We start from the raw sequence: 10,102 nt of genomic DNA on the forward strand, positions 1-10,102 counted from the left end.
TATTGTTGTTTGTTTATTGTAAAGCGTCCTTGAGCCCTGGAAAGGCGCTATATAAATAAAACTTATTATTATTATTATTATTAATAATAATCATTGTTTCTGCAGCCTTCTTTCAGTTTAGAATGTGAGGCATCATTCTTTTCATTTAGTGTGAATATCAAGCGATTCAATTTAAAATGCTGTAGATCAGGGAGAATTAAAAACAGTTCAAGTGTTAAGAATTAAAAAAAAATATGCAGCAGTTGAAGAGAGAAATGTCAAAGACCTCACTTGTGGTTAAGTTTGTGCATGTGCAAAGGAGCCTAAAGCATTTTGTGAAGTGTCTGTAAGTTTCAGTCTAACACTATAGGCCAGTGGTGAAATGACTGATGGCATTAAAGTAACAAATCACATTTCACTCATATTTCGTTTATAATAATGCTAATCAGAAAAGCCATTTTCCCTCATGGGAAACTTGAAGCTAAACACTGCACTGCACCTGTTTGTGTTTGTATTTTACTTTCTGATGTTCATTTTTCTACTTGGGTTTCCACCTTAACCAATAACCTCATTTGCAGTTGTGGTCATGTTTTCTTCCTCTCTATAACCTTTCAAAATGCATCAAAACACGTATGTTTCTTGTGTTTACTAACAATGTTAGTAGAGTTTTAAATGTACAGCTTTATTGTATTAAAAGTGCTAAAGTATGTTGTTAACTCATCATCCAACATGATTGCATTTGAATGTATTTTACTTAGTATCTCTTGTCTCTGAATATGTTGTTGTGCACAATATTGTAAACCTTAACATTGTAAAAAAAAAAAAAAAAAAAAAAAAAAGCAACAATACAACAAAAAATATTAAACAATTGTCAAAATGTTTTCAGATCAATTCAGGTGGATTTATTATACCTCAAATGTTTTTCAGTACAACACCAACTAATTCATTCAAGAATTTTTTTGAATGACATTATAAAACACTAATACGGCACAAAATTCTGCTCTGCACAAAGAGAAATTTCCAACTCTCTTTCTCTCCCTTTCACTTTCTGTCATACATGCACACATGTATGCCTTTTAGGTAAATGCTAAATGTTTTAGTAAAATATTGTCATGTCTGTAGAGTTAAAATACTTAAGATTATCACACTATACTATAGTATATCACACATGTATATTAGCTACATGCAAAGCCAAAAAGGTATTACTTTCATTAAGAGACCTCCTAACATATACAAAAGTACAATAACATGGAAAAGCAATGCAATGTAAAAGGCAACGCAACATTATTTAATTGTAAAAGTTTAAAAGTATGGCATTTGTAAATAACTAAAAAAATTTAATAAGGATATATATGATATACACCAGCAGTATTTAATAATAGTAGGTCCATTCTCTGTTTGCCCACACTGATGATGTTTGACCAGTAATATATAGCTCCACATGGGTCTGTGGTCAGAAGCATCATCCTGTTTATCTTCTGCTTTGTAGCTGGTTTTCACAGTAAATGACATGTTTGACCACAACATATCTCTTGTGCATGAAAAACAAGTTACATTCCTGCCAAGATGAACTGAATTCTTTTAAATGCATTTGGACCTGGTATAAATAAAAAGGTGACTAAACCGCTGAGCAGTTTAGCATGCATTAATATAGAAACCCATATATTTTCTCTTGGTTGCTTCTGTTTCAGTTACATTTTTGTAGGGATGTGGGTTATTTTGTTTTGAGATTGTCACCAATAAACATCTAGTTAATGCACATGCACAAACATTTGTGTATGGTAGACCACCCTGGCTCTCAGCCAGGACTCCAGACCCGCCTGAGCGTCCCTGGTGCAACCCTCCCGTCCCACCCTGGGGGGGGCGTGGTCGGCAGGTGATTCTCATTTCCAGTGCCTATTTATACTCACCTTGTGCGTCTTGTGTTTGTCAGATCGTTGTTTGTGGATGTGTCCCAGTACTGTTCCTGTTCCTCCTCGGTTCCCCGTGTTTCCAGCCTATGTCTTCGTTTGGGAGTTTCACCGTTGCAGTTTTGTCTTCTCGTCTCATCTTCACTGGGATTTCACCTCACTTGTCTGACCGTGCATCTTCGAGTTGCCCACGCAAGCCTGCGCTGCCAACGAGGTGAGCCTAACTATTGTAGAGCTTTCTTGACCAAATGCTCTATGTTCTTTGCTCTTCAGCCGCAGACATTTTGCACTGAAGATTCGAAGATGGCTTTCGTGCTTACTCTGCTGTCTGGGTGTGCGGCTTTGTGGGGGACGGCGGTGTGGGAGAACCAACGAACATGCTGTTCCTCGTTCGCGGCACTCTCTGAGGAAATGAAGAGGGTGTTCGACCGGGCAGTCGCAGGGAGAGAGGCGGCTCGCCAGCTCGCGGACATCGTTCAGGGAGAAAGACCTGTCGCTGACTATTCCATCGAGTTCCGCACCCTCGCCGCAGAGTGCTGCTGGAACGAGGAGGAGCAGTGGGACATCTTCCTGCATGGGCTGGCTGACCGCATCCAACGTGAGATCTACACCCTGGAGCTACCCACGAGTCTCAACGGATTAATCGACTTGGCTCTGTGAGTGGACGCTCGCTTGCATCGCATCCGTACGACTCCGGTTCATAGAGATTTTGGACTCCTTCAGCCCAGCGGTCGTGATGCGGTCAGCCCCATCGACAATCACGAGCCCATGCAGGTGGGTCGAGCCCGGCTCTCCCGGGAGGAGAGGGAGAGAAGGAGATCCCGGGGATTATGCCTCTACTGAGGAGGTTCGGGTCACTTTCTCAATAACTGTCCTGTAAAAGAGCTAGCCCGGCAGTAGAGAAGAGGATTCTGTCGGGCGGGGTCTCCATCCAGAAACCCTCTTCCACTCTCCTTCCGGTGAGATTGCAGTGGGCAACTCACACTCATCACTGTCAAGCTCTTATCGATTCCGGAGCGGAAGCTAATTTTATGGACTGGACTGGACTGTAGCACACAAACTTCAGATACCCATCATACCACTCACCAACGAGATTTCCGTCAACGCACTCAATGGTCAAGAGTTACCCACTATATCTTACACCACCATTCAGTTAACTCTCATCACTTCCGGCAATCATTCCGAAGAACTGTCATTCCTGCTTCTGGACTCCCCCTGGCTCGTGCAGCATAACCCCAGGGTTGACTGGGGACATAACTCCATTTCTGCCTGGAGCACTGAATGTTATGCGTCTTGTTTAATGTCTGCTGGTTCGTCTTTGTCCAGTTCTGTCTTGCAGGAGGAGTCGGTGAATTTGTCAAACGTGCCCGCAGAGTACCTCGACCTGAAGGAAGTGTTCAGTAAATCCAGAGCTGCTTCTCTTCCTCCGCATCGTCCCTATGACTGTGCTATAGATCTTCTGCCAGGTACATCTCAGCCTAAAGGCAAGTTATACTCTCTTTCTATTCCCGAGAGGGAGGCCATGGAGAAATACATTTCTGATTCTCTGGCATCCAAGTTCATTCGACCTCCAGCAGGGGCGGGGTTCTTTTTTGTGGGGAAGAAAGACAGTTCCCTGCGACCGTGTATTGATTACCGAGGGCTGAACAACATCACGGTAAAGAATATCTATCCTTTGCCGTTGATGTCTTCATCCTTCGAGCGGTTGCAGGGAGCTTCGGTCTTCACAAAATTGGATTTACGTAATGCTTATCATTTGGTCCGCATCAGGAAGGGGGATGAATGGAAAACCACGTTTAACACCCCCAGGGGGCACTTTGAATATTTGGTCATGCCTTTCGGGCTTTCCAACTCCCCAGCGATTTTCCAGGCACTCGTCAATGACGTGCTGAGAGACATGCTGCCCTACAAAGGCAAAAGACCTTAAGTCGCTAGAGTGTGGAACTGAGAAAAATGACTCTAAAGATTTTTAGTTGTCCCGCCAAATTAATTATAGGTAGGACACTGGAAATCTGGCAAATAGATGTTTTAGTATTGGAAATTATATACATAAAAAAATCTTGAGCTCAAACTTGACTTTTGACCACTATTTTAAAGTTACTGTACTCTGCCTATGTATTGTCAGCAAAAAGTGAGAAGTCATGCCAAGGCAAAAGGCAGTAACTTCCACATTATCAATATTTAGTTGCTGATCACCATTAAGAAAATCATTATAGTACACACCTGTATAAAATCTAGTGATCATGGCATTTATTTTGTATGATTTACAATTATTTATAGCCATCTACTTATTGCTATCCTGTGCTTTGGTTGCATTCTGATGGCATTATTAATACATTTGACATGACAAAATACCTATAGTCCAGCGTTGACTCGACCGCGTTTAGGGCGGGGCTGAAGGGGAAGTTTTGGCACTCTGCCAGCTAATTTGCCGAGCTTTAATTCTTGGTTGTATTCATCTGATACGGCAATGTGTAACGTTTTTCTGTCAACTCTGCATAATCCTTCGCGATCGATATCGCACGTTTGTCGATGGAGCAGACCATACTAAATGTTCTGACCGCTCTGAGGACATCAGAAGTTGGAGCGACTGATGGCAGCTGTACAAAGTACACAGGCTACACCGTAATTTTAATTTTAATGGACATTAAAACAAAGGCAGATAACCGTACAATCTGGTAGGTAGCATTATTTGATTGAACACCGGCACAGTAACTTCATATTGACGCGCGGCTAAACAAAGGCAGAGCACCGTAACTCGTAATTTGAGCGTTCCAAAACAAAGCCAAAGAGCGGTAACTGATGTTACGGTGTTCTGCCTTGGTTTCTCATGGGCTTTTGGAAGTTACTGTTAAGACAAATCATTATTTTCTCGAAAAAAAACCGGAATTGATTCAAGATACTTATCCACATGATAAATAAGGTCTTGAATGTGCCAAAAATATAAATAACTCATTTTCGACCAAAAACGAAATTACGGTCTTTTGCCTTTGCACGGCAGCATGGTAGACCAGTTCATATATGTCTACCTGGATGACATATTGATTTTTTCTTCGTCTCTCCAGGAACAGACGAGTGCTTCAGAGGTTGCTAGAGAAGGGTCTTTTTGTCAAGGTGGAGAAATGCGCTTTTCATGCACAGTCTGTCCCTTTCTTAGGTTACATCATCTCATCTGAGGGAGTGCGTATGGATCCTGACAAGGTTAAGGCTGTGGTGGATTGGCCAAGTCCAGATTCCCGTAAGGCCCTACAGAGGTGTCTGGGATTCGCCAATTTTTACCGACGTTTCTTTCGTAATTTCAGCCAACTAGCCGCTCCTCTGACAGGCTTGACCTCCCCCAGAACGATGTTCAGGTAGTCCGATGCAGCCGAGGCTGTATTCGCCAACCTGAAGAGCCGCTTCGTTTCAGCTCCCATTCTGATAGCTGCTGATCCATCACGTCAGTTCGTGGTGGAGGTCGACGCGTCAGAGGTGGGGGTAGGTGAAGTACTCTCCCAACGCTCTTCCACAGACAATAAGATGCACCCTTGCGTGTTTTTCTCTCACCGTTTATCGCCTACCGAACGTAACTATGACATTGGTAACAGAGAGTTGTTGGCGGTCAAGTTAGCGTTGGAAGAATGGCGACATTGGTTAGAAGGGTCGGGGGTACCTTTTATCGTCTGGACTGACCACAAGAACCTAGAATACATTCAATCTGCTAAAAGAATCAACTCCAGGCAGGCTCGGTGGGCTCTTTTTTTCGGTCGTTTTGATTTTACTCTCTCGTACCGCCCGGGTTCCAAAAACATCAAACCCGATTCTTTATCTCGTATTTTTGATCAGTCCGAACGCCCGTCTACTCCCGAGTGTATTTTACCCGAGACTCTATTCATCTCCACACTCACATGGGAGGTCGAATCGAAGGTCAAGACGGCCTTAGAAGGGGTAGCGCCTCCGCCCGGTTGCCCACCGAATCGGTTGTTTGTGCCGGAGGGATTACGGTCCGACATTATTCGATGGGGTCATTGTTCTAACGTGGCGTGCCACCCAGGAGTAAACCGTACCAGCTTTTTGGTCAAGCAATGATTCTGGTGGCCGTTGATGGCTCGCGACATTCGAGATTTTGTTTTGGCTTGCTCGGTTTGTGCCAGTGGTAAGACTTCCAATCGACCTCCAGATGGGTTACTCCAACCGCTGTCTGTCCCTTCGAGACCCTGGTCCCATATTTCGCTAGATTTTATTACCGCCCTCCCACCCTCCCAAGGCAAGACGGTTGTTTTGACCGTAGTGGACCGGTTCTCGAAAGCGGCTCATTTTATTCCCTTGCCTAAATTACCCTCTGCCAAGGAGACAGCAGTGACTGTCATTGATCACGTCTTTCGTTTACATGGCCTCCCGACGGATGTGGTCTCTGACAGGGGGTCCCAAATTGTGTCCAAATTTTGGCAGAAATTACTGGGGGCCACTGTCAGTCTGTCCTCGGGTTACCACCCCCAGAGCAATGGTCAGACCGAGAGAGCCAACCAAGATTTGGAGAGAATGTTGCGATGTGTGGTGTCTAAGAATCCTTCCTCCTGGTGCCAACAACTTTCTATGGTGGAGTATGCGCACAACTTGTTACCAGTGTCATCTACGGGCCTATCTCCGTTTGAGTGTAGTTTAGGGTACCAGCCACCAATTTTTCCTAGCCTGGAATCCGAAGTCGCGGTTCCCTCCGCTCACGCCTTCGTCCAGAGGTGTCACTGTACATGGACCAGAGCCCGTGAGACTCTGCTCCAGGTAAGGGCACGCACCAAGGTTAAGGCCGATCGCCACCGGTCAAGACCTCCCGTATACGTCGTCAGTTCCAAAGTGTGGCTTTCTAACAAGAATATTCCTACCACTCCGTTTCGAATAAGTTAGCTCCTAAATTCATTGGCCCGTTTCCTGTCACCAAAATCATTAGTCCGGTGACAGTCTAAAAAAAAAAAAGACAGACTCAAACTTCATCCTGCGTACAGGAGAATTCATCCTGTGTTCCATGTGTCCAAATTAAAGCCCATATTTATTCTCCCATTAATCCGCCGGCCCCGTTTCCTCCACCGCCTTGACTCGTAGATGGGGAACCTACTTATTCTGTAAATCATATTCTGGACTTGAGACGGAGGGGACACAGATTTCAGTATCTGGTGGACTGGGAAGGTTACAGTCCGGAGGAGAGAAGCTGGATTCCTGCTAGGGACATCCTGGATCAATCCCTTATTGATGATTACAATCAGCAGGTAGGATCTCCTGGGAGCTCCAGGAGGCGCTCCTAGGGGGAGGGGTACTGTCACGGTTGATGAATTTATTGACTCTTCCTTGCGTTGTGTTTATGTGTGTGTGTGTGGGCGTGGTCGCTGATTATCCTCCGGGAGAATCAGCGGCAGGTGATTCTCATTTCCAGTGCCTATTTATACTCACCTCGTGCGTCTTGTGTTTGTCAGATCATTGTTTGTGGATGTGTACTGTTCCTGTTCCTCCTCGGTTCCCTGTGTTTCCAGCCTATGTCTTCATTTGGGAGTTTCACCATTGCAGTTTTGTCTTCACATCTCATCTTCACTGGGATTTCACCTCACTCGTCTGACCGTGCATCTTCGAGTTGCCCACGCAAGCCTGCGCTGCCAACGCATCTGTTCCTGTGTTCTTCCTTCTGACACTGAGAGTGATCGTGAGATCTGCCTGCAATAGACTGAGACTGTTCCTATGATCTTCCTACATTTTTCTGAGTCTGGTTCTTCGTGTTGTTCAATAAAGAACCAGTTTTACTTGCTATTGTCTCTGCTGTTCACTTCCCGTAACAGTCTCCCTGTGTTTGCAGTCCTGTGCTGGTTCGTTGTCTATGTTTCCCTTTTGTTATGTTCCTGACCGATGCCTGTCTAGTTTTTCCCCCCATGGGGAGGTTTTTGTTTGTAGTTTTTTGTTTATTTATTTAATAAATATCCTTATCTGCACTTGAATCCTCGCTTCACTTTTTGACCTGCCGTGACAAAATCACTCAGGTACAGTAGGTCTGAAATTGGATACAATAAGTGACAGTACAGTGCAATAAAAGCAGAGTCACAAATGGATTAGCTGAATAAAACAAATAAAACTAAACTGATTTTACAAAAGATCTTGGACACCTTTCTGTGTTGTGTTTGCATGTTCTCCCTGTGTTGGGATGGGTTTCCTTGACTTAAAGATCAAGTTAATTGGAGAAGCTAAAATGTTCTATAGGTGTAAGTGAGAGTATGATTATGTAATTGAGTTTTAACACTGTGGATGGACTGGCTTCCTCTCCAGGGGTTTTCCCTGTCTTCAGCCTCACACTAGCTAGATTCGATTTAGCATTCTCTTCTGACCCTACAAAATTGATAAACTTAGATTGTACTAAAAACAAGATCTAGGCTATACTTTTAAATTAGCATACCATACATTTTCTGATTGAGATCATTCAGGTCAGTTCTGTTCATCCTATGTTGAAGCAAGTGTTTCTGTGGTGACTCATCATCTTAACACAAGCAGAGCAAAAAAGCTAAAAGACACAGAGAAAGTGTGCCTCTATCTTTACTCACAGCACTCATTTAAACAGATTAAAAGCAGCAAACAAAGTCCCACATATTAAAAAAAAAAAAAATCTGGCCCAGTTCGGTCCACAACCCCTTTTTACTTGGCCCACATCTCGCAAAGAATGGCGGCCCTGTAGGGGCTCAGATCTTGATTAAAGACAATGGCCACAAATGAGCCATAACTGGCCCCAGTCTGAGCCAATAACTAACCCATAACTGGCTCTACACTGGGCCTGAATAGGTTTCAGTATTGGTACCGATTCTCAGCCTTAAGTAAACCAGAAACTCCAAAACTTAGCCACACCTGAGACTTATCTAGCCCAGTCCCAAAACAGAACCTTTATATTCTTATTATATTATATTCTTTATATTCTTTATATTCTGATATATATACATAGATAGATAGATAGATAGATAGTGGAACTTACATGCTAACTAGATATGTACATACTGTAGTATGTAACTACAGTGTAAGTACACATTGGTATACTGTAGTATCTACAGCTGTAATATTTGTGTAACTACACATATGTAACAACCTACGGAATGGTATGTGTAAGTACAAATGTGTAACAGGACATTGCTAACAACACTTTTTTTACTTGAGTAAGATGTGTTACGTCCCTGTGGTTGTGCGTGGCTGTGTTTTTCTCTTGTCTCTCTCTCTCTCTGACATTAGGCTCGCTCCACCTATGATCTGCTGTTGGCTTGGAGGTCTGTCAGTTTCCATCAATGGCGTAACATCACCTCCCCCGCAGCCAAACAAGTTTCCCGCCAGCAGTTAAAAGGACGCTGAAAAGAACGCGAGGAAGCAACTTGTTTTCCTGCTGCTATGCTTTGTTGTTGCTTTGTATGTTCATTTTTTCTTCTGTAACGGTCGTAACCCTGTTGCTTTTAGTTGCCATCTCATTTTGAATATTGTTTTGATACTTTTCCCTTTATGTTCTCCTTTTGATGGCGTTGTTCGACCAAGAGTAAGGTGGACAGGTTAAATGTCACGTGACTTGCATAAAAACAACACCTAGGTAACTCGATGTATACAGTATATACCCCAGGTAAGAAAGTGAATGCCACCCTCTGTTTTGTATTTGTTAGTCAGAGTAATTAAGTTAGGGCGTTTGACACTGAAGATTTGATGTCTTTTCTTTGATTTATTTTTATTAGTTAGATAAGAGGTTTAATTACAAGTTAGAATGAGTTTTGTTTTGTTCTTTTCATTTCTTTGGCTTCACTAAATGCATCCCCTTTTTCTCTTGGGTTATTTATTTATCTGATATCTTTTTGATCTGTAAATATTTAGCTTATTTTTCCTTGCTTATATTCACCATTATTATTATTACTAGAATCCATCTTTTAGTATAATTATTTCACTTATGTATAATAAATTATCTTTCTTTCGCATTACTTTGTTATGTGTTGTCTCTTGCCACCCCAATCACACCAAATTTGATCATGACCACAATTTGACCTCTTCTGACCCTATAGATCATAAGAGTTCGTAACATTTAATGGGGGCTCGTCCAGGATTGTTAAATCCCAAATAAATTTATAGTTGTGATAATTTGTGTGTGTGCTGGTGGCAACTAACGTCACGTTATTTTGGTGGCATACTCAAGCGGAGTGGTATTCTTGTGCTCGTTTGCTGGTTATACATTATGGAAA

General features: G+C 43.0%; 1 long non-coding RNA gene across 1 annotated transcript in view; it reads left to right on the forward strand.

The window, feature by feature from the left end:
• LOC307165541 overlaps positions 1 to 3,349 on the forward strand; it is a 187,716-nt gene extending 184,367 nt beyond the window's left edge. The window contains exons 2-3 of the long non-coding RNA XR_013822496.1: positions 1,913 to 2,103; positions 3,216 to 3,349. This is a non-coding gene — a long non-coding RNA (uncharacterized lncRNA). The remainder of the gene's footprint in view (positions 1 to 1,912; positions 2,104 to 3,215) is intronic.
• Positions 3,350 to 10,102: the final 6,753 nt, after the last annotated feature.

The sequence above is a fragment of the Squalius cephalus genome, assembly GCF_949319135.1.
Source record: "Squalius cephalus genome assembly, chromosome: 10".
In the NCBI taxonomy this organism is placed as follows: domain Eukaryota; kingdom Metazoa; phylum Chordata; class Actinopteri; order Cypriniformes; family Leuciscidae; genus Squalius; species Squalius cephalus.